Source organism: Glycine max, chromosome 9 (assembly GCF_000004515.6).
Source record: "Glycine max cultivar Williams 82 chromosome 9, Glycine_max_v4.0, whole genome shotgun sequence".
Lineage (NCBI taxonomy): Eukaryota > Viridiplantae > Streptophyta > Magnoliopsida > Fabales > Fabaceae > Glycine > Glycine max.
This window is the reverse complement of record NC_038245.2, coordinates 40034437-40061330: the sequence shown is the minus strand read 5'-3', so window position 1 is coordinate 40061330 and position 26894 is coordinate 40034437. Positions and strand designations below refer to the sequence as shown.

At 28.7% G+C, this 26894-nt stretch overlaps 1 protein-coding gene and 1 pseudogene across 1 annotated transcript in view; one reads left to right on the top strand and one right to left on the bottom strand.

Annotated features, from left to right (window-relative positions):
- Positions 1-4458: 4458 nt before the first annotated feature.
- On the bottom strand, positions 4459-5765 carry LOC112997902 (uncharacterized; annotated as a pseudogene).
- Positions 5766-25811: 20046 nt separating this feature from the next.
- Positions 25812-26894, top strand: part of LOC100780375 (protein argonaute 1) — a 7010-nt gene continuing 5927 nt past the window's right edge. Inside the window, exon 1 of the mRNA XM_003534036.5 lies at positions 25812-26028. The gene's annotated coding sequence lies outside the window, so the exon portion shown is untranslated. The remainder of the gene's footprint in view (positions 26029-26894) is intronic.

The following is a 26894-nucleotide window of genomic DNA, read 5'->3' as shown; positions in this document are numbered from 1 at the left end:
ATTCTACACAATTTCTTGTGTTATTATAGACTTGAATATACGTTTTCATGCATGTCATGAAATTTGAGGTTGATTATTTTAGTATGGGACAATAAAATGACGTTGCTTGTGCATAATTATTATACTCAACTGTGTGAGTAATGATTCGTAAATTAATTGTGGATGATAGTTGCATGAATAATTTTGTCTAAAATTATTTTTGAAAACAATTAATCAATAATTTGCAACAAACAAAATAATATGATCACCAAGTATATATATAGAATGCGTATATGGCACAAAGAAAAATAGTTCCCAAATACTATTTTGGTGCTCAAGTACTGCTCACTCGTCACTTGCCAAATATTCTTGTTCGTTCACTTGGGAGGTAAATTCGCAGAGTTATACCAAAGAAAACATAAATCGCCAAATGTGAACGAATTTAGAATAAGGCAACAATCTAGCTAGCTTATCAATTTGATTCTCCCATTCTAGATTCCTCCTTAGGGTTGTTGTAACTTATATATCTAATTATTCATCAACATATGTTTTTCCCTATCATAGTGCCAAATGGGACAAAGGGTATATTCATGTGGAATTTTGTCAATTTAGAAAAGTGGGCCTAGAAAGGAAGATGGAGACAAGTAGTTCAGAGAAGAGAATTTATTCCCTGCGTAGCATCTCCAAATAAAAGGATTGGAGAGGAACACTTTTGTAATTGGTTGCCAAAAATTACAGAGTGAAGAGTATTGGCACTTTAAGATAATCTAAACCTTGTATTGATTCTAGCACTAACAACTCCTTTTTTTCTTTTTCAAGTTAACGAGATGTTCTTACAATTTTGTGAAATTGATACCTGTGCAAGTATTAAACATTCACTCTGGCCCCCAAGAGATGCATATTGAAAAAACTCAACAAATATCTCCTAATAGTAGTTCCTCCAAAAGTATAATCTTATTAACGGTTATGCATGTTTCTATCTCTTAAATTTAGGTTGATATTTTTTCCCAAATTTAAATTTGCCTATTTTAGTATCTCAATTCTTTTTTTTATAAAAAAAAAAACATTTTTTGGTCTCTCTTGTGATATAAAACTACCACATTATACATTCAAACGGTAAAAAAATTAGTAGAAGAAACTAAAAGATTATTTTTTGAAATTAAGGGACAAAAAAACAAAATTAAATACAGAGGACAAAAAATAATTCAAATTTAAAGATTAAAAAATATATTTAAGTCTTTATATTAATTATTACAGTAGTGTTTTCGATTTTTTTAAAAAAAATCTGAGCCAAGCTGACAAATTAAGTCAATGTGCTGACTCAATAACTGAAAGTCAATAACTAAGTTTCAAAAGCATATATTGAGAGAACCTTCCAGCTGAGAATAAACCTCATTACAACTACGAAACACTAAATCATAACTTAAAATCAGTTAGATTTTTACCGAACTTGCTTAGATATAGCCATTTCTCACGTCGCCTCACATTAGAACATCAAGATAACCGAGTCGAGAACATATAAATAGGACAAATAAAGCTTAAGGTATTTATATTTAGTTTTCACCTTAATATCATGCAAACATTGACTTAAGTATTGGTGTGTTTTACTTATGCACCACCAAAATTTGACTCTTGGGAACTTAGACATATTTTAAACACTTTTTTTTTTAATCTTGTGTGCTTGATTTCTCTCTCTATGGTGCTTTGTGGTATAATCTTGAAGTTTTGGCTAACAATTTCTGTTGGACACACATAAGGGAATTCTTCTAGCAAATGTGAGACTGATTGGACAATCCAATCAATCAAGTTGAGGATCAACCAATGAATTGAAGGAGGAGCTTAAATATTTCATCCAAAGAGTACTAATAATGTTAGTATCGGTTGTGTTTCTTTTAGTGCTGACAAAGACTCGTTGATAAGCTCCTCAGTGGCCTTATCCCATTGGCGTAATTCAGAATGTCATGTTTTCCACTAATATTTGGGAAATTATGAAGGAATTAAGAAAAAATAAAAAGGCAGAGAGAGATAAAGAATAATAAGAAGGGGGAAATTGGATCTCAAAATGTATATATATAGATATATTTCTTCAAGGATAAACTGGATTGATCTATGTTTTTGTCCAAAAACAACTAATGATGATATCTTAGAATTCAAGTTTTGCTATAATTAGTAATGAAGTTGATTGACTGTGTTCCTTTTGGAATTATTTACAGAGTATATCGAGCATATATTTTTATTCATTTATTTATTTATTTTGATAAGCATTGTAGAGCAATTGAGTTACATTAATATGTAGGAAAAATGAAAAATGTTATATTTAGAATTAAGTGAAGCTCTGGCCTAGTAATAAAAAAATTAGGTTTGACATTTTGATGAGACCCTTTTACATAGAATCAACATTACAAATTAACCGAATTATTGCTTTGGAGTTAATTTGAGGAGATATATAAATGTACTTACTTTTATAGTTTTTCATTATTTTAATTTTATTAACAACATTGTAATTAATTGCCGTAAAAAAAACAACAACATTGTATAAAAAAAATTCGGCACAACAACATTGTAATTAATTATAACTGTTTCGACTAATGAACAAATTCAAGTAGTTTATTAGATTGGTTAAGCTACTTAATCCGAGACTTTTTTTAAGATACTTAATAATTATTTCAATCAACATCAATCACTGTCTAATAACTGTTTATATTGTTATATTTAATACATATTTCGATATTCAATTAGTTTACTTGATGATTTAGCTTGCCAGTTAGTATTTCGACTGGCTGGTGATGGGATGGAAATTAGTGACATTGTTTAGCAGAGTACGTATTTGAATTATTACATTGTTTTAGGATTAAATTAAATTAAATATAAAAATACTTACATTATTACTGTGAAAAAAATACTTACATTATTATTAGAGTAGTTGAACCAATGCAAGAATTGTGAAACAATGGAGGAAATATTGTTCAATTGGAGAAAGTATTATAGAATAGCATTCAGTGGCATAAAATGTTTGTAAGTGAACAAAAAATAATACAAAATAAAATATAAAAAAAGAAGAAATTGAAGACAGAGTGGAGAATTTATAATATTGATGTTGAATTAAATGAGTTAGACTCTTAATATAAAAAGAAGAAGAAAAGAAAAAATGTACAAATATATTTTTATCACTACAAATATATTAATTTTCGCTTAGTTCATGCAAACCTTTTTTCCCCGTAATATCCAAATCATTACAAAAAAAAAAAAAAAAAAAACTTATGTGGCAACATTGGATGAAATTACGTAAATGTTTTTGTGATCCAAGAAGAGAAACCAAAATCGTGATCGTTGGGTTTTTAAGGTTTAAGATTTAAGTTTTTAGTTTAAAAAATCGTGAGGTTTGAATATTATATGGGTCACGAACTAAAAATAAACTAATAGACACTAAAACCAAAAACTAACACATTTATAGAGATGAAAAAGGAATTTAAGTTAAAAAATTATTTCTGAGGTAAAAAAATAATTATATTTTATTTATTTGGGGATAAAAAAAGTTATATATATATTTTTTATTTGAAAAGAAAAATAAAAGAAATAAAATTTATTATATAAAAAGACATGACTGGCCTTCAATTATTCATGATATCTAAATTAAATTTAAAAATTTTGAATTTGTCAATAAATTTTTTCATCGGTAAAATTCAAAGATATGCACTACAAGATTTATAACAACTCGTGTGTTAAGATATTCTTAATGTATTTTATTTATTATTTAGCTTTTATTGGACATCTCTTTAGCCTGCACTTCTATTTTTCTTAATAATTTAGTTGCTGTGCCTATGTTGATTACATTTCATATTGTGGTGTAAATTGAAGGATGTTTAGATGTTAAGCTTAAAGTGTACAATTGAGATGGATCTCTTTGATAACTTGTCAAGAATCTAAATATTCATAATTAGTTTCCTTGGAACGTTGAAAGGAAAATTTTGAATGCAAACTCACTTCCAAAGAAAAAAATGAAGTTAAACTTAATAAAAAAAAAATGTTCTAGCTAGCTAGCTATGAAGAGGTTATTTATAGTCTAACATAAATAACCATAAAATAATTAAATTCAATACCCATATGGATTATGGAGTAGCATGAGGTTAACCTTTGAAGTTCCTATGGTAGATCATTTTTGGTGAGTTCTCTAGTGTCATCTCTTAATATCTGTCTCACTTTTTTTTAGTAATAGATCTCATTTTAGGATCTTAGACAAATTTTTTAGGTCTCAAATGGATTCCACTTTTAAATATTTTATTTAATTAATTGTTAAATTAAATATAAATAATTAAGTAATTAATTTTAATGAAACATTGAAGAAAAAATTAATAAATATTAAAAAATAGAAAAAAAACAACATAAATTTAATTTTTATTTATGACTAAACGTTAAAGAAATGAAAAATGCATAAATTAGATAATAAAAAAAATAAAAAACATTAATGTTTAAGAAAAATTAAATTTCATTATTGTTGTGACCGTAGCATTCCCAAATATGTTACACCAAATCGACTTGAAGTTGTTGATGAATTTCTCTTGTATGCATAACGCGTCTTCTTTGCAAGTATGTAGCAAAGTCAAGAAGAGTACCACGAGATACTTCAACATTTGAAATATCATTTTCTACATGATCATAATCAGCATCGACACTATCATTGAACGTATCTCGTTCATCTTCAACAATCATATTATGCAATATAATGCATGCCAACATTATATCATTCATTGTATCTATGTTCCAGGCATGCAATGGGTCACATATAATTGTGAATTGAGATTTGAGCACACCAAATGCTCGTTCCACATCCTTTCTTGTTACTTCTTGACATTTTGCAAATAATTTTCTTTTAGGACCTTGTGGCATTGGTATGGTCTTCACAAATGTGGGTCAATCTGGATGAATACCATCTGAAAGATAGTACCCCATATTATATGGAGTTTCATTAATTGTAAATTGTACTGGAGAAGCTCGACCTTGCAAAATGTCATCAAACATGGGTGATTGGTTTAACATATTAATGTCATTATTTGAACCTGCAACTCCAAAAAATGCATGCCAAATCCACAGGTCTTGTGAAGCGACGACTTCAAATATTATTGTGGGTTTGCAATGATCACCTCTACAATATTGTCCTTGCCATGCAACTGTATAACTTTTCCACTCCCAATGCATGCAATCAATAGAACCTAACATACCTGAAAACCCTCGTGCATCTCCAATATGTAGTAGGCGATTGATGTCATTGTTGTGGGTCTTCTCAACTACTCTTGTCCAAATATCTCATTGACATCCCTTACAAATTTTTGTAAGCATTGAGTTGCAGTGCATTCGCCAATTCTAACGTACTCATCAACACAATCAGCAAGTGATCTGTATGCAAGTATACGAATAGTTGCAATGCACTTCTGTAATGGCGAGAGACCTATTCTACCAACAACATCAGATCTCATTTGGAAATACTCATCCTGATTACTAAGAGCGTTGACAATTTGAATGAACAATTGTCGCCGCATTCATAACCTATGTCGAAATTGAGTCTCGATGTATATCAATTTTTCTGAGAAGTAGTCATTCATCAATCATAGATGTTCATCTTCACGACTGCGATTAATGACTCTTTTAGGCCTTCTTTGTTGACTGTTGTTGTCTCTTTGTTGTTGCATCCCACGTAAGTAACTCATGATTTGTTCATCACTATCGTCATCAAGTGTTTCATAAACAATTTGTTTCCAAGCTTGGTCGAAGTCATTATTTCGACCCATTGTATGAATGATTGATTGCGCAAATAAATGAAAGAAGAGTATTGTTTGAAGGAGACGTACAACAATAAATGATAATTGAACAATTAAATACCAAATTGTACAACGGCTAGTTCCATAACGGATAATTTTATAACGGCTAGTTCCATAACGGCTGGTTTCAGAAATTTTAAAAAATTGAACAAATTACAATACGATTAAAAAAAAAATCAAACATGATTCCTAAAATACAAATTAAAAGACAATTATAACAAATTAAAACTACCTAACAAATTATAACTAGATTCCTAACTTACTCTGAATTATTTTACAAAAGGCTTCATGGTCTTTGAGTTGAGTCTCAGACATTGTAGAAGTGTCCTTCATTAGAATGTCGTAATACTCATTTTCCAATTTTTTCTCCCTTAAGGCTACTAGTTTGACATTGACAACATTTCTTTCTCTCATTGCTTCCTTCATACCAGTCAAATCAACAGGATTGGTAGATGTTCCTACTCTTTTCTCCTTGCTCTTCCTTTTGGCTGCCTTTTGCCCCATTGGACGAATAATTGGAGATGGTGTATCAGCTTCGACTGGTGTTTCGGGATTAGATGATGAAGAATATGCCCCAGATGTCGAAATCTTCATCCTTTTAGAGAAATTTTTAGTAAACTGCTCTAACCATTTTGATTGATCTTTCAAGAGTCTCCAAGCATGTTCCAAACCAAAATCGGTTCCTTCATTTTACTTCCAAATGGTATATGCATTAAGCATGACATCATTTTTCGTGCAACCACTTTTCTTCAATGATACTGCTTGCTTGTAATGACCCTTGAATTTTTGGACGCCTGGATTAATTTTTTGTCATCGTGATTTCAATTGATTAACTACTCTTTCACAGAGTTCACCGCTAAATTTGTTGTAATTTTCCGTGACTCTCAACCAAAACGCTTATTTTCTTTGACCAACACCAACAATTTGATCGGTTAAGCTGTCGAGCCATGAACTAATGATGTGTGTATCTTCTTCCATTGCAAAGGCTACTCTAGGCTTCTTTTTTGTCGAAGACCTTCATATTTCGTTAACGACGATCTCGTCTAGCCCAATTTGGGTAGAAAAATTATGAAAATTGTGAATCAACATCATCATTTGAAACCTTCGTATGACTATTTGCTTGGATTATAGGAAATGTTTGCGAACTCTGAGAATTAACGATACAAGGGGTTTGAGTATTTGACATAAAATAATTTGGTGGTGGATGTGGTAAGAAAGGAGGGGGGGAAATATGATGATTTTATGAATTTTGGGTTGCATGAGACATGTTGTAATTTTGTAAAAAATTTATATAACTTTGCCAATGAAATTGATTTGGATCCATTTGGAAAAAAATTAATTGAACGAGAAAAAAATTGAGAATGAATATGAATTTTTTTTAACTAAGATTGAATATGAAAAGAAAAAAAAAACTAAGCTTGTGTTTAAAATAAAAATAATTGAGATTGAATTTGAAAAAAAAATTACCTTGAATCTAGAAAAAAAATAACTATGATTGAATTTGGAAAATAAAATTAACCGAGCTTGAATTTGGATACTAGAGATTCACAAATGAAAAAATAGAATGTCAATTGGGTGTACAAATTGTTACCGTTTGAACCCAATTTATACTGTGCAAATCCCTTTCCGAGCGTTCAATTTTTTTCTGGCCGTTACACTATTTTTTCCGACCGTTGCACTGTGTTGTTCGCGTTTTCTTCGCAAGATATTCGATCGTTATTGTGTACACAATAACGCTCACCCACACACTCCATTTCCTTTTCTTTTTTTTTTCTCTTCGGTTTTTCCTCCTCCCTCTTTACTGTCTCTTCATCTCCCCACTCATTTTCATCTTTTTCCTCTTCCTCCCTCCTAGACTCTTCATTTTTTCTCACTTTTCCCCTTCCTTCTCCCCCTCACAAGACCTCCCTTCTCCCCCTTCCCTCCCGGCACCGGTGGCCTTCCCCCTCCCTTCCGACACCAGCAACCTTCCTTCCCCCTTCCAGCACCCGCAACCCTTCGCCTCCCCCTCCATCTCCCCCTAGCGTGACCTTCCATCTCCCCCTCCCCCCTCACGTTACCTTCTTCTTCATCCGGCACCACCAGTCCACAACCTTTCCCCTCCCCCTCGCACAACCTTCCTCCGATAAAGGTATTTTTTTTTTCCATTCATCTTTTTTGTTTTTCTCCTTCTTCTAACATTTTTCGTTTTCTTCTTCCATGGGTGTTTTTTTGTTGTTCCCGCGGTTGGTTGTTGCTTTTGTTGTAAATTTGTCTGCAACTTTTAATTTTTTTTAACAGTGCAGAGATCTTTAGGATTCTTCTACAAAAACTCATTTTCTACCCTGGAGATCTCAACATCATCTTTATTGCAAGATCTTTGCAAGACCATATCTTGAGTACAAGATCCTTGCTCAAGATCTTGCATTAAAAATGCTCTTAGTCACCAAATTTTTCAAAGCTCTCGTACAAGTTAAGAGGAGTGTTCATAATATAAGTTAGGATGTAGGTTAGGCCCTATCAAGTTTGAAATTTTGTTATAAAATTTATTTGATAGACTAGTTAACAATGTATAAAATATTATATTTCTGTTTGAATCAGATACTATTATTGTGTGTGATCAAGACTTTTCTCTAACTATTTAATATAATTTTATATCTAAAAAAAGTATGAAATTAAAACAAAAATATTTTATATTTTATATCTCAAAATAAAGCATATCAATTTAAAATTATGTTGTGCAATATATTATAAGTATGATTTACGCTTAACTCCTAATTGTAAAATCTTAAAAGAATATTTTTTTATATGTGAGAATCAAATTTTTGAAAAAACATAAAACATCATTACACTAAGATATATGATATGAAATATAATTTTAACCAGATTTTAGAGTATGTTAGGTCTAGTTTTTAAGACTCAAAATCATTAAAACTAACTTTAGATCTAGTTGACTTGTGTTAATAAGATAGCATGGATCCTATACACTCCCACAAGCTAACACAATGCTTCTTTAAACACCCCTGATACCTTAATCAATGAATTTCTAATTTGTTGAGGAAAAAAAAACCAATGCTTCTTTAATCCATTTGTAACTTGTAACTAACGAGAACAACAATGCTAGTGAATCATTTCCCTTTCCTAAAATTGATTCATCCATACCTTTACCTATGTCAGAAAGATAAAGGAAATCAACCATAGTGAAACCGATACTCGCATTGTTAGGTCTCCGACGAAGACTAACGTGCGAAAGTGAAACTTCTTTCGCACGTACAAAAGGATTTTTAAGTCGTTAGATTTATTAGTTTTTTAATCAATGATTGAGATTATTTCTCATTTTGATTTATTATTTTTTTTGTTATCTTTTGTGTTTCCAAATTTAACCTTATCCCTGTCCCTTCTCTTCCATCGGAAAAATTGTAGCAACCTCTAAAACCAACCATGGCAGCCCAGTTTCCAGAGCCTCCCTCGTCGATGTAGGTGACGCAGGGGTCGTCCTCGACCTGAGCGGCAATTTTGTGGAGGATGTCCTGGACATTGGAGTAGGCATGGTGGGACCCACCGGGCATGAGGGAGGGGTCGTGGCATGCGCCGTTTTCACCACCAGAGGTGCCAATGCCGAGGTAGAGGAGGCCTTTGTCGGCGACGAGGTTCATGCAGCGCTCGGTGTTCTCGTACCACTCATTGTCGCCGTCGATGATGCAGTAGCCGGGGTCGAGGTGGTCGGAGAGGGTCGCGATGGTGTGGTCAACTGGGGAGCCGGTCTTGACGAGATGATGACGGATTTGGGCCGCTGGAGGGAGAGAACGAAGTCGCGAGGAGTGTATTGGCTCGTGAGAGGGAGGGAGCCCTCGTTGGTTCATGCGGCGCTCGATGTTCTTGTACCACTCGTTGTCGTTGTCGATGATGTAGTCGTCGGGGTCGAGGTGGTCGAAGAGGGCGACGATGGTATGGTCGACTGGGGAGTCGACCTTGATGAGGATGATGACGGATCTGGGGTGCTGGAGGGAAAGAACAAAGAAGGGGAAAGTAGAAGAAATGGGTAATTAAGGAAAAATAGGCATAAAAAGAGAAAAAAGAAAAGCAAAAATGTTAAAAAATTTGAGTCATGCGATGAAAATTAAAGAGTATCAAACGGTTAATATTTATTTTCGTACGTGCAAAAGAAGTTTCACTTTCGCATGCTAGAATTCGCCTAGGTCTCCAATATTTTTATGATACTAAACACACGAGATAAAAAAATAAATTTAAATATGTTTTTAATTCTTAATAAATATTTAATTTTACATTTGTTCTATAATAATTTTTTATTTAGTGATGAGTTTCTAATAAAATAATAATTTTAGTTTTAGTTTTTTGACATTTATTTTTAGTCCCTAATAAATAATTAAATTTTGTGTTTTCTCCTTGATAAATATTTCTCATGTGTTATTAATACAAACTAAAAGTAAAATTTGTTAATTTATTAGGAAATAAATATAATTTTTTTTAATTTATCAGAAACTAAAATAAAATATAAAGGACAAAAAATAAAAATATTATTTTATTAGGGACTCAATACACAATAAAAATTTGTTAGGAAGTAAAAAAAAGAAGGATATATCTTAAAGATAAAAAGCCAAAAAAAAATATTGTTGTATTGAAACTAACATTTGTCCAAGTATGCAAATACAAGATTGATTGGCTACTTTATCAAACGAAAAAGAAAAATTGATGCATGTTATGTATTAGTCATTTCTCTAATAAATTAAGTCTTTATTAACGACTATCTCTTGTAGTGCTTATATATCGTTGGTAGTTCACAAAGATACAAAATTAATGCGTATATTTATTTTCAATTAGTTGTAAAAAAAACATTTATTTCACTATGACATTGGTTTAAAATATCCAACTAATTTATTATGATTAATCTCTTGAAAAATCTAATGATTCAATATTAGCTGGATTTCTCTTTTAAACTATATTTTTTCCATCACCAACGACTTAATAATTGCAGATACTATAAAACTTTTAGATAGACGATCAAAATTTATCGCAATTATTCATAAAAAAAAAACTATATAACTCTCCTTTACTCGTTTTCTCATTCTCGTGAACCCTCTGCCTCCTAAAGCTTGGTCCCGGTTTCCATGATTTTTTTATATTATTTTTAACCTTTTCAATTCAAAAATTATATTAGTTTAGAAATATTCTACTTTACACTAAACCTTTTTTGCTTTCCAAAATATTCTATAACAAATCAAATTAAAGCTTAATTGACTTTTTGTCCCTAACTTTTTTATTTTTTTGACAAATTTTATCTCAAACAAAAAAATTTGATGCATTTATCTCCAATTTTCTAAAAAAAACTTGTAAATTTTATCTTTTATTGTTAAGCCGACGTAGATTCCAAATTAATTACACTTTTTATCTCCCCCAATTTTTTATTCTTCCATGAATTTTATCTTTAATTTTTGTACTGTTTAGTAAATTTGATCTCTAATTTTTTACTTTTCGATAAATTTTACTTTCAATTTTTATATAATGTCAACATGTCCTGTCAACTTAACAACAAAAGATAAATTTTGTTTGTTTTTAGAGTTGAAATAAAATGTGTTAAATTAATTTGGTAAGAGTAAAATTTTAAAAAAAATATGAATAAAAAATATAATTAAGCTTGAAATAAAATGAATACTATTTTTTTTTTAAGATTTTGAATACGAAATAGTATAATAGCAACAAAAGTTAATTTTCTAACAACTTACACTATTACAAAAATAATTTTTAATGGCATGGGATCTAAGATGATTTTTCCAAAACCGTTATCGTCCAAAACACAATGACATTTTTGTAAATAATTGAATGTTTTTAATGACGGTTTATAAAAACCATCCTAGAAACTAAGTGTTCTACAACGGTTTTATAAAAACTATTTTTGAAATCAATAAGAAAAAAATGTTTTCTCCCAACTCCTCTTCTCCAATTTGTCTTTCCCTCTTCTTCAACCCTGACTCCTCTTTCCAGTTATACCCAACTCAATCCCAACAAACAACAAAAGTAATCCAAGAACCTCAATCATAAATTAATCCTCAACCTCCGTCGAACCAACAGGGATAAGTTATTAGAAGAATATGGATCCAAGAGAGAAACTAGGACAGATAGAGAGCGATTAATCATACATGGATACGCACACGCGATGCATTTGGCTGTGGCACCACTCGTTAGAGCCTCTATCGTGGTCGTGTCGACGTACTACATGCACCACAAGACACCCGCGCAACTGTTGGTGTTCATGCACATGGTCGAGAGGGAGGCTGACGGCGGCAACGGTGATCCCAACGTCAAATCGCCTACGACGTATTTAAAGAAGCTCTTCGTAAGTTCTGGAATCTACACTGCCCTTAACCTCTACACTCCAAACTTCGAACCCTAACCTAACCCAACCAAACATTTTCTTTGCCTTGAAAACATTATACCCTAATTTGATTATTCCCCAATTTCATCAAACCAATCAATAAATTATATACACATCATTGTTTAATTTTTTATGCCGATAAAAAATGCCAACGAAGCAGCTGCAATTGAAAGTTGATTTAACGAAGAAGCAGAAGATTGTAGAGGACAAAACCTTCGATCTCAAGAACAAGAACAAGAACAAAAATGTTTAGAAGTATGTTTAGTACCTCAAGCAATCTGTGCAAGTGTTGATCCCAAGTCCATATTATGTGAGTTTTTTAAAGTGGGGGCAGTGTGCCAAGGGCTTCAAATGCAAGTTCTTGCATGATTTGAATGTTTAGAGGAAAGGGGAGAAGATTTGAAAGTTCTTGCAAGTTTTGGTTTTGATGGATTTTTTTTATCTAACCTTCAGAAACAAAAAAGGATTAGGATCAGGAGACCTTGGAGAAAGTGGTGGAGTTGAAGAAAATCGAGTATAATCAAAATAAACCAACTAACATTGTAAGTTTTATTAGATTTGTTGGAAACTTGTAATCATAACTGTTATATTGATTTACTTGATATTTGGTTTCATTTTTCGTGGTTCACTATGGTTTTGCTTTGTTTTAGGACTTATTTTGGATGTCTGATGGTATCACATTATTTTTCAAATTGTATTTGTCATTTGGTTGATATTGCTCCACATGACTATTGTGTGTTATTTGTGTACTATGTTTAGTCTGTAAATACTTTTTGGATGCAATAGAAAAGAAGAAACTACAACTCCTATGATTCCTGAGTTATTCTTTGAATGGAAGAAGAAGAAGAAGATAGAAAAATGATGCACATAATAATTTTAGATGTGGACTTGCATACATGTGGCATGTCACTAGGTTGTAGATTTTGGTGTTTCTGCTTAATTGACAAGGACTATATCAAGGACAAAGGTAAACATATTTCATTTAAGTTATTTGAAATTGGATGGGTTATTATTGGTATAGTATCTTTTTCATTACATTTAGAGTAAATGTTATGTTTGTTATTTTATGATTGGTCATCTCAATCGAAAGTTCTTAACCTCCTTTCAAGAGAACAAAATTGTTCTTTTTTCCAATTAGACTCCCAAAGTGAAGGAAACACGGTGCAAAATATTTTGTGTCTACTCCTGATGTAATTTGAGTTGGGTAGACTGAATTTTGAATTTATGTTTTTCTCTTGTATAGGTTGTAATTTTTTGTTGTGGCCCTTACCACATTTAATACTTTGTGCAATTGAAAATCACTTGGAGTTCTAAATTAGTACTCTACTACTCTTCATCTGTAACTGGATATGCTAACATTTTTTTTTATCATAATAGACATTTGTAGGAACACCATTCTAGATGACACCTAAGGTTATTTACAATACTGATGGATATAATGAGAAGGTTGTACTATATTTAGTCTAACTCTCTTTTGTTATGTTTCTCCTTGGTTTTGTTTTTCCACCTTTATTTTTAGTTTGTTAGTCATTATTTTTCTTAGAATCATCACTGGAATATTCTATTTTTGCAGGCAAATATCTGCTCTCTAGAATCACTGCAATTGAGATGGCAAAAAGGGAGTCTCCACTTGCTAATCTTTACTCAATGAGAGTGCTTTTCATTATACCTCGAGAGAATCCTCCACATGTTGAATTCTTCAATATCAAACAAGTCAATCTTTCAAGTTTAGAACCATTTTATGTAAATTGAGATTTTTCAAACAGAGATGTTATTTTTTCCAACAAAACATGGTTAACATTTGATCTTTTTTTCTTCAGCTAGATGGTCATTTTTCTTGTCCATTGAAAGAATTTGTTTCATTGTGCTTAAAGAAGGTCCTTGCTAAGGCAAGTGCCTATGCTTTTCATACACTTATTATTATTTCATTTTCTTTAGTTCTCTTGACATAGTTGTAGTTCTCATATATTGTTAATGAAAAGGTTGTACTTTATGATTCAAATAGAGTCAAATGTTCACTTTATGGATTGTATGAGAATTTGTATGGTATTCTTTTTTACACTTATATGCTTTTCAAGAACATTTATGTTTTAGCAGGAAAAGGTAATAATATGAAATATTAGACGTAGGATATGTTAATTGCACCCTAATTTAGTAATAATTGCGAAAATGGAATTATTTGTTTATTTCCTGTTGAAATTTGTAGTTGTCAACTTGATCTGATATATTGTTTAGTTTTTCTTGATTTAAAATATTTTTTTAAGAAATTTTTGAAAATGAATAATAAAATTGAAGCATGGTAACTTTTTTGTTATATTTATCGTGAAAATTAAAATAGAAATAGAAAACATTTTTCTTTTAAACTAAGTAGGACCTTAAGTATCTAATGCGTTTGTCTGACTAGTCAAGACAAAATTTAGTTTTTTTATCATGATATATAATGATTATTTTATTTACTTTTGAATAAAATTCTACAATTGGACATGGTATTTTTGACACACATCCAATTTTACATTCATTTCCAGGCTCAACCTTTCATGAGAAAAAGAAAATGATCATTACGTTGTAAATAAACATTAAAATACACATTTAAAAAAGAAAATAAATAAAACAACATTGATTTTAAAAAATTATTTTAAAATGTATATATTTTAGTACGATTTTCAAAAAAATTGTCTTAAAAAATATATCTTCTAAGATAATTCTCTAAAAAATCGTGTTAGAAAATATATTTTCTAAAATGATTTTTGTAAAAATTATTTTAAAATGCTCAATTTTTATATTTTTAAAACAAAAAATATTCTAATACGATTTATACACAAATCAATATAAAAATCAAGTTTTTAAGACAGTTTAAAAACTATCATGAAAAGTCAACACTTTCGATGATAATAATTTTTAAAAACAATTAAAAATCGTCATAAAAAATATTAAATAATTGATGTAAAAAGTTTTTTTATCTAGAAATTGAGTGCAATTAAGTGAAAGAGCTCGACAAAAATAATCAAGAATTAATGTTCTTCCATTTAAGTATTACGTTAGCTTCTTCAAGCTATAATACCAGACTCCTCTTAAAACAGACTTTATATGCATTTAAACTTTTCTGGTTTTTCTTTGCTTGTTTTGGGACCAAATGGACCCATGAGGCCGTGTGACATTTAGCATGCTAAAATTTAATGGAGAAAAACAAAAATAACAAAATAACCTTTATATATAAAGTAAAGAGTGAAAAAAGAAAATTAAGTGATGGTGGCGTTTCTTAGCCATAAAAGAAAGGGGAATGAGATGGAGAGAGGTGGATCGTGGTTGGAACTCTGGCGTAGGTGAGAGGGATCATGGGGCGTATTACTTTTTTATTTTTCAATACAATCTTAGTTGAAGATGCCGTTAGGGTAAATGATTATTTTGACTCTTAAATAATAGGTAAAATGTGATATTTTAGTAAATTATGAAAATTTTAATTGAGAAGATAAATGTATAAAAAATACCACAATTATACCTTTTGTTATGTTTAATTTAATGATAAATTAGTGTTGAAAATTTATAACTTAATATATGTTGGTCTAAATATAATTTAATGTGAAATAAGTTCTTAAATATTAAAATTTAATGTCACAAAATTAATGATAAAATATATTTATTGTATTTTTTACGTTTACATAGATTAAATTAATTTTTTTTCAAAGATTAGATTATTATTAATTTATACATTTAACGATCAAAATAACTATTTACCCAATATTATTATATTATGAATTGTGTTGATTTTTTTATATTAAAAATATTATTTTTTTACATTATGTATATATAATCGACATTTCAAACCACTAAACAAGTAATATGTAATATGACTAACTTTGATAAAATTAATTTTAAATTTATTAAATATAATCTATTTATATCTTTAAATTAATTTCCATTACCGATTTTTGAATTTTTTTAGATTATGGATTCTAGAGTGAAACATGTCTTAACGGTGAAAGGAATTAATTAATTAAAACAGTAAAAGAAGTCAAAAGAATGAATTTTTATTATTTAACAAATAGACATTATAAAATCATTAACGAATAATTGATTTAAGTTATACGTGTTAAAATTTATTTCAATGAAAAAACATATTTAAATTCGTCATATAAGATATGAAAAAGGAATTAATTTTACTATACATGAGATAATATATAAGATATGAGAGATATCATCTTAAGAAAAAAATATTTTTTTTTTGTATTTAACTGTTTGATTTATTCAAAAAGATATTTTAACTAATTTAAAATTTAAATAAAAAATAAATAAAATTTGACTAAATTTTTTTTATGAATAATTAAACTAAAATAATAACATAACAAGTGAATTTGAATTTAGTGAAGGAAGGGATAGTGAGGTGAATGAGTTGGGTGTGGCTTTCGAGGAAGAACTGAAAGGCTGGCAATGGCAAAGGCGTTCATCCAGTCACTTCTACCCTCCTCATGGGACCCACCCACCTTGGCATTTTTTACCACACCTCATGCGCCCAAAGTATCATATGGATGCGGGTATTTCTATTTTTTTTTAATTTATCACTTTCAAATTAATACCTAACGGGAATAACTGTTATGATTTATAAATTGAAAATTATAATGTTTTTAATTAAAATGGTAAAATATTTTGTGATTTTAATTTATAATTTTAAAGTTGTAAGAATTTTTTTTATGATTTTAAAGTTGTAAAATCTATTTTTTAATCTTTTTTTATTGGAGTTATAAATTCATTGAATTTACAATTTCAAATTTTTTATTCTTTTTAAGAAAATTTTAAATACATTTTTAATTTAATTATTTAATAAATAAATGTTTTTTAAGTTTTATTTGAGATTTTCTATATATTTTTATATGGTTTTTTATTTAATATTTTCTAGTTTTTTTTATATTTTTTATTTAATATATTTTTTATATGGTTCTATTTAATATTTTCTTAATTTTTGGTATATTATTTTATTTAATATATTTTTTATATTTAATATCTTATATATTGTTTTGATATGACTTTATTTATATTTTTTATTTAACATTAGTAAAAAAATATAAAAAATATTAAATAAAATCTTGGCAAAAAATATAGAAAAGATTAAATATATAAAATAAAATAATATACCAGCAATTAAGAAAATATTAAATAAAATAATATAGAAAATATATTAAATAAAACTATATAAAAAATATGTAGAAAATATTAAATAAAACTAAAAAAAGTAAAAATACATTTATTTATTAAATAATTAAATTAAAAAATGATTTACAATTTTTTGAAAAGGAATAAAAAAATTGAAGTTGTAAATTCATTTATGAATTTAATAAAAAATTTAACAAATAGACTTTACGACTTTAAAGTACTAAAAAAAAAACTCCTACGATCTTAAAGTCATAAATTAAAAAAAAAATACTTTCAATTCAAAAGTTACAACATCTATAATGACTTATCCCATATTAATTTGACATTTACCCAAATGATAAATTAAAAATAAATAAATAAATGCCTCCATTTGAACCTTGGGCCCACCTCATGTCTTAGCCTCAGCCATAATTTCTCAAAGCTTTTTTAAATATGGCTAGTTAAATAATTATATTGCAACTTTTATATAGTAATAAAGTTACTATTAAATGTTCGCTTTAAAAGAACAGTTACTATTAAATGTTTATTTACTATCCAACTTGTGTGATCAATTGATGTGCAGTTATTTCCACTTAAGCATTGATTTCAAGTCTGAATTATAATTATACTATTCGGATTGATAAATTTAGTTTTTATGATAATTCAATCTAACTCTAATAATAATGTTGTTTATATAAAACTATCATTATTGCTTTAATTTAAGCATGTAAAATGTGGATTAGTTTTTCTTTTATTGACAAATATTAATTATCAATTTTTTAGAAGTAAAAATTCAAACTCGCAATCTTTTTTTTATTACTAAGTCAATTTTTTAATTTTCTTACACGATTTTTCTCTTAATCGAAAGTTTTGAGTATACACATAAAAAAAAGAGATTTATGGTTCATATTTTCATAATGATTTTATTTGAATAAAATAAAATTATCTTGTATAAATAATATATATGATATGCACTAAAGAATTATTAAATGCTTTTTGTATTTATTTATTCAATTATTATTTTTATGTATATTTAATTAATACTACAAAATGTTGATGCCACATTTTTTAACATGTTTTCATTAGTACGTAAATCTGATAAATCAGAAACAAACAAAAGTATTTTAATAGTTTAATAGTAACATTTCTTCTTCTTTTTTTATTTCTCTCTCTTTCTTAAAGGGCCAAAGTTTGGTCAATTGGGTCAAACTGTGAAAGACACACCCCACCATTTGGATTTTGTAACCGTTAGTTGTCAGCGTCACATTCATCCATTACCCACACTTCCTCACATCACACCCCCACTAATGTCAAGACCAAAAAAAAGGTTCAACTTGGACAAAGTAAAAATTGTTGAACTATTAAGTTACTCTCAAGTGAGAGAGGTTATATTTTTTTTCAAAAGGTATAATTATAATTAATAAAAAGAGACAAATCTTGTCTATATCTTTTTTTATAGAAAAATAATAGTTAAAAAAGTAGTGGTAGAAGTTTTTTTAGGAAAAAATTATATCAATTTCTCAGGAAGGAAACAAAAAACAGTTATATATATTAAAAGATAACTTAAAAATAAGAGATGTATATACCAAAAGAAATGATCATGTTTATTAATAGTTATAGATTAATTAAAACATTAATAATCGCCAAATACATGTATAAATTAAAATAAGATTGTAATAACTTAATCATCCTTTATTATTTTGGTCGTGCCTTAAATATTGAGAAAGATATTTTTGTCAAAATAAAACAACGTTTGAAATTTTCTCATGGCATGTATTTACATGCATGTTTTCACAATTTGAATTTTTAATCACTAATTATGACTTATTTAATTTTCAAAGTGAATCTCATTGTTTTAAAGAAGCTACACATATTTTATAATATCCGATCAAGTAATCTTAAGAAAATGAAGTTACTTGTGAGAAGACCACCTCTAATTTAAAGAGTTAAAAGTTTTGTTGGGTATGCTAAGGAATGTTTGAGAGAAAAGGGGTGACAACTTGGTAGTTTTAAATTAAGAAAGTTGTGTAATGTTAGCAAAATAAATTAAAAATTAAGTCACTAAATTTGTTTTATTTATCATTTTATTTATTTCAATCTAAAAAACTATTAAATTAGAGAATTTTTTGAAAATAAATTAAAAATTGTTCATTTTTTCTTTTTCTTCTAAAATTTGTTACTTAACAATCAACAGCCAAAATATTTTTTTATATAAGAATTATCAAACTAAGTTTAATTTATCTCGACAATGTTTTCCTTTTTCTATTTAAGAATTGAATTCTGATCAACATAGTTCAATGTTTTATGTCTTGTAGCACAACCAGGTCTATTTTTTTGTTGATGAGGGTGACTTATATGACCCACCCAAGTTAGTTACTTAGTTTTAATCGGAATTAAAAACTTACACACACTTTGTGACAGTTAAGTCTCATATAGAATTGCCAAACAGCGTTTGTCCTAAACTTTCTCGAATGAATGCTTAAGTCTATTGGCTTCCCAGCCCAATTCTTTACTTGGATCATGGAATGTGTTTTTTCCACTTCCTTTAGTGTGACAGTCAATGGATCCATTTATGGTCACTTCAAAGGGCAACGGGGTCTTAGACAAGGGGATCCTCTCTCCCCTTATCTGTTTGTGCTCTGTTTGGAGTACTTTTTCAGAGATATGAGCAGCCTCAAGGATGATGCCAATTTTAAATTTTATCCCAACTGTGCAAGTATTCAGCTATCTCATTTGGCTTTTGCATATGATATTATGCTTATATCTAGAGGAGATATCTCTTCTGTGTCAACTATGTTTGCCAAGCTTCAGCACTTCTGTAGGGTTTCAGGGCTTTCCATCAGCTCTGATAAATCTGCCATATACTCAGCCGGTATTAGGCCTCATGAGCTTTCTCATATTCAGCAGTTTACTGGATTTAGCTTGGGTAACTTCCCTTTCAGATACTTGGGTGTTCCCCTTTTATCATCTAGATTAAATGTATGTCATTATGCTCCCTGGCTTTCCAAGATTTCTGGCCTGATTCAGGGATGGAGCAAAAAGTCTTTATCTTATGCAGGTAAGTTAGAGTTGATCAGAGCGGTTATTCAAGGAATTGTGAATTTCTGGATGGGGATTTTTCCTTTGCCGCAATCTGTTATGGACCGGATAAACGCTTCGTGCCGTAATTTTCTGTGGGGCAAAGCGGATATTGGCAAAAAAAAGCCTTTGGTTGCTTGGTCAGTAGTTTGTTCTCCGAAAAAAGAATGGGGTTTAGGCCTTTTTAATCTCAAGGACTGGAACCTTGCGCTTCTTTCCCGTATCCTGTGGGACTTTCATTGTAAGAAAGATTCTCTATGGGTTCGGTGGATTCACCATTACTATTTCAGAGGGAGCGATGTGTGGAATTACAATACTTCTTCATCAGATTCGGTCTTGATAAAGAAAATCATTCAAATAAGGGACTTTATTATCTCTAAAGAGTTAAGTACGAAAGAGGCCAAAAAGAGGATTCAATCTTGGAGCACCAATGAACAATTGCTTGTTGGCAAAGTCTATGAATACATTAGAGGTGTCAAGCCTACTGTTAGTTGGTGTTCTGTTATATGGAACCCAGCAATCCCCCCTAAGATGTCTTTCATTTTGTGGCTTGCTAAAAGGAATCGGCTGCTTACTCTTGACAAAGTTGCTTTTTTGAACAAGGGTTCCCTCTGCCCTTTATGTTCAAATGAGCCTGAGTCAAATGCTCATTTGTTCTTTTCTTGCAGGAAATCTCTCCAAGTTTGGGCTCACATTCCTGATTTGGCTCCTTTCCGCAGGCGTTTCACTTCTTTACAGCGCATTACTGACTCTTTAATTAGGGGAAGATCCACATCAAGTGTTCAAGGAAAATTACGTTGTCTGGCTATAGCAATTACAGTCTACTGCATTTGGCTGTCTAGGAATAAACTGATTTTTTAAGATTATCAATTTTCTGTAATAGAGGTTATTAGCAAGATTAAGTTTCTTATGTATAGACAAGCGCACCTGTTGCATTTGTTTTAGCATCTTGATATAGGTCTTATTGTATTAGAGAGACTTTTGATTTTCTTTAACTGCGGGGTATGCCCCGTTTATTATTGTATCATTTTGGGTTTAATATAATTTACATTTTTCCCCAAATTTCAGAGTAAGAAAAAAAAGAGTCTAATATGACATTTTTATGTAGAGAGAATATTTTTGTCCTTTTTTTCTATCCATAATTATACATAGGGGTGAGTAAGCGGGTCGGCCCGCTCCGCGTAAGGCACACCCGCATAAGTCCGCATTGGCAGCGGACCGGGTCAGTTCGCCCCGCTTCTTACACGGACCAAATAAATTGGTCCGCCCCCACCCCGCGGACCCCGCGGGTCAAACGGGCCGGTCCGCGGACCTAATTTTAAAAGAATTTCAATTTTAATAAAAATACAATATAATGAAATTAAGTTCAATACAAATGTAAATAAAATCTCAATAACTAGTCAATTACATCAGTAAAATAAATAATGTCTTAACAAAAGAAAATCCAAACAATAAATCTAAAATATGAAATTTAAACATCTCCATCTTTGATGTGAGCTATTTTTTATAATAAAAATATATTGAAATATCTTTAAAAACATTTATTTAACAATTATTTTTGGCTTAAATGATAAGAATTAATATTTTTATTATTTATGGCTTGCAGATATGAAAATGATAGATTAAAAGAGAAAAAAGATCAAGAAAATATAAAAAAGGAAGATTTTTAGCATGTTATCACTTATATTTTTTTATCTTAATCTTTTAATTATCTTATCTTATCCTTTTTTATCTTTAAATCTTTATCTTATCTAATATATTTTTTTATCTGTTGTTTTAAAAGAAAAGTTTAAAGTGAAAAAGAGAAAATTAAACCTAATATAATTGGGTCAATGTCACATAAATCAAACTTAATGTGGGCTATGGGCAACCCGCGGACCTCTCGGGCCAAACCCGCATAGTCCGCGGGTTAAGCAGGATGGGCAAAAAAATATGACATAATCATGGATTGTTTAAAAAAATTGGTCCGTACTCGGGCGGACTGCGGGCCCCGCGGGCCAGTCCATAGACCTGGGTCCATTTACCTACCCCTAATTATACATCTATCTCGGACTATTATGGGCATATCATAAATTTTTTAAGTGCGTATTTTTTTTATCAGCTAAAATATTGTTTTTGTATTCATAAATAATGAAAATATTTATGATGTGCACAATGTTTTTAGTAAATCATTCCAATAACTTATAAGTTGATTTGAAGAGAGTAAACTTGTTTAATATGCAAACTAGCCTAAAGAATTTAGATATAAACAATATACTTATTTTAGTAGTTTTTGACTTATATTCATAAGTTGCTTCGGGTAGTTTATAAGTTACAAGTTATTAAGTTTTTTATTTTATTTTTGTGCACACTAAATTACTTGATTTTTTTTTCAATCAATTTAGAAACTCTAAATGAAGGTTTTGGGATGACACTTGTCACTTTCTAAAAAAAAAATCCTCACTCTTAAAATATTTAATAAAAATATAATAAATATATTAAAATTAATTTTTAATTTAAATTTTATTACAAATAATCTTAGTTTAACTCTCCAACAATATCATAAATTAAAAAATATATATTTTTCTATAATAAATTACAAATATCTTAAACTCAAATAGAATTATTATGGATGATAAAATTTATTTTTAAATACTTAGCGCCCTTAGATACTTAAAATTCAATAATATTTTAATATTTTCTTTTAATTTGAGGATAAATATACATTGTCAATGTATAAAATATATACTTTTTTACAGAATATATTTTGTAGTTGACTCATATGTTTTTTAATTCTTAATATTTTTTTTTTATAGTTTTGTTATTTTATTTTTATATAGTCTTTCTAACAGGTTGTATATGACTATTTCATTCAATATTTTATTTTCCGTCTACTTTTTAATATACATACACCAACATCATTTTTTACTGATTATAAAAATAAAATTTTTTGATTCCAAAACAAATATAATTAAAATAAATATACAGTTAAGATATGTAAACGGTCTTACTTAGACATAATATAAATTAATTTATTTATAATTAAGGGGTCTAATTCAGTTAATTAAACTAAATATGTAAGTGTTATAAATTCTTGATATTGTGTGCAATCCTTACAAAATTAATAAATAAATAAATAAAAATAATTATTTTAAAATAATTTATTTCTTTTTAAGTATGATATGTGTATGTTATTTAATATAGTAATATTTATATGTTTTATTCATTAAATGTTATATTTAAAAATATATTTTATGTAGGTATTACATTTATTACACTTTTATAAATATATTATTTTTAATAAATATAATATATACTAATATTATTATATTTAATAACATATTAATTTATTAAATGCTGCATTAAATATTTTTTCAAACAATATTTATAAAATTATTTAATAGGTATTAAACATTAATTATTTATATTAATACTTTTTTGTGGTAGAATAAAATTATGAGGGAGGAATGACGCCCCAAATCATATATAAATGTTTTTTTTTTTCAGCAATGCTATTTCCTGCGAATTATATTTGCACAAATTTGAATAAATGATTATGTGGATCACTCTTTTTTTTTTTTAAATAAATACTAATTAAAAAATTTAAAAGTATGTACTAAACCCTTCATAAAAATAACGGTCGTGCAGATATCACGAAAAAGTTTTCGTACTAATAAGCAATTTCTAATTTTTTTACTATATATATAAATGTAATTTAGACTATACAACTTTTTAGGTCTTATCTATTTCATCATTGGTAATGTTGAAAAGCAAACAAATCTATACTTCTTTGTTGCAAAAATAACTAAATTTAAATAAAAAAAGTTCATTATTGAAAGATATAATTGATATTTTGATTTAGAAAAAAAAGTTATACATTAGTAATATAAATTTTTTTATGCGATTATTCAACCACAAACAATTATGTCTGATTAATTATTAATTACATATTTTAAATTTATGATAAACAATTTATATCATGTTATAAGTATATTTTTAATCATGGATATTTTTTAAAAATATATTCACATTCATTTTAGAAATAAAGATGAATATAAATTTAAATAGATTAGAGGTTATAAAAAATTATTTTTTTAAATGCTATTGTTGTTAAATAAAAACTCCTTTTTTAAGGGATTAAATGAAAAATCCTAAAAACACTCTTATCAAGAAATAGTTGTTAAAAATATTATCTTCTTAGATAACTATTATAATTTATATACATGGATATAGAGGATATATACTAAAATTTTATTATTTATTATAAAACCAATTCCTAACAGTACATGTATATTAAAATATACATTAATAATTAAAATATATTTAAAAATGTAAAATTTTAATTTTATATTAAATTTAATGCACCTAAATTCATAAATACACACATATATAATATTACAATTCCTCTTTTAGTTAATGTCCTCAATTATAATGAAAAATTGAAAGTCAACCATACATTTAAAAACTCCTTATTATATTTATTATTGTTCATAAAATATTTTATAAATAATTAAATTAAAAATATTTTTCTTATTGAATTTTAATTTATATTAAAACTTAAATATTTTAATATCATAAAAGTTAAACAAATTAAGGAAAAATATTTTAAAAAATAAATATATTTTGAAATTTAATTCACCTGTTCATGTTTGAAATGAATAAGAGTGTAAAGATTTTCATTTACCTTGTTCACTTTGTCGTGGTAGTAAGGATTTTATTTCCAATTTTAATTTATATTGAAATGAAAATATCTCAACAATATAAAAATCCCAACAAATAAAGGAAAAACATTGAAAAATATTTTTCTTAAAATTTTATTCACATTATTTCAGTCTGGTTTGAATAAGATTATTGAGGTGGTATTAAATTTTTTCTTCTCAATTTTAAAATATAATTCATTCTAGTTTGTTGGAATTGAATAAGCTATTATTAAATCTAAAATAGGATTCATTATATTTAAGTTTGAATCATATAAGACTATTAAAGTGATTATGTGAAAAGAAAAGCAGAAAGACTATTAATATGATATTAAATTATCAAATTTGATATATGATTGTTTGTGTGTCATTAAACATGTCCTGTGTAATTTGTTGGACTATAATTATCCTATGTTTGTTGTTATCATTGTAAAAAAAAATATGATCCTTTGAGATAATACAAAAAAAATATTTTTCTCATCAAATTTAAATTTGTATAAAATAAAATAGAATTAATATATATCAACATATATATTTTTAAAAAATAAGAAACAAAATATTGAAGAAAAGATGTGAGAAAAAATAAAATAAAATAAAAGATGAAGGGAAGAAAATAAAGAATTTTTTTTTCTTTCAAGAAAACCAATAGTAGAGTCTTGGAGGAGAAGGAGATGCTGAAACGTATGAGAGAAGGGAACGTGTAGGGACGGAGTGGTCATTTTCAAAGACCTACCCCATCTTTATAAGATGTCCAATTCCAAGCTTTCATGTGTTTTCCCCTCTCTCTTCTTGCAAGCATCTCATTTCTCTCTTTCTCTCTTTCTCTCTCTTTGGGAGAAAACCCACTCTTCTTTTCTCTCTCTTGCACACATATACACACTCCTCTTTTTTATTCCCTTCTTCACTCCACTGCCCAGCTTCGCCCTGTCCATCGCTCACCGTTTGCAGTAGCTTCTCTACTTTTCACTTTCTCCCTGAGGTATAAACCGATGTTCATGCTCTGTTTTCATCTGCTTTGCTCTGCTTTTTTAAGGGTTTTGATGATAGCCATGATTTTTTTTCCTGTTTTCTCAGTGTTTTGTTTGATGGGTCTGTTTATTTTCTCGTTTCGTTTAGTGGGTGCTCTTCAGAAATTTTCATTTTCGGGTTTCACTTGCCTAGATCTAGTGTCTGTGGAGAGTGTGGGTGGGTGCTGCTGTGGGTGGGTTTGGGTCTGATCTGTTTTTGGTTTAGGTTTTTACGATTTATGCTTTGTTTTCTCTTGGTGTTTTTTGTGTCTAGGTTTGGCTTGGGTTTCAGATCGCATAGTTTTTTTTCCTCTTGGGGATTTTTTTTCCTCGTTTGGGGTTTGGTTTTTTGGGGGTTTTGGTAATTTTTCATGTTGGGCTTTGGATTTTGTTGCAATGTCTGGGTTTTCAGTGTTGGTTTAGATTTTTTGTGTTTTCTACGAAATTAATTTTTAATTTTTAATTATTTTTAGTTTGATTTTCTTAACCCTATACGAGAAGAGAATAACCATGTGTCGTGTGTTTATGATGGGGTGAATATAATCACTGTGTGCTTTGCTTGTTTGTTTTATATTCTTTGTTCAATGTTTGAAGGTTTTTTTACCTATGCGCTGTTTTGTTAGGGTTTTTGAACTCTTATGATGTTCTGTTTATTAGTCAGTGGGTTTTATTTCTGGTAAATGATTTCGAGTATGCTTTCATATTATGTTGTAATTTTAATTGGTTTGTTGTTGTTATTAAGGGTATAAAATGCCGTTGCCTGCGTTTTTTATGTGATCCTTGATATTGAGTGAAATTGTGGTTGTTGCAGCTGCAATTTGTGTTGACCCCTTGGTTA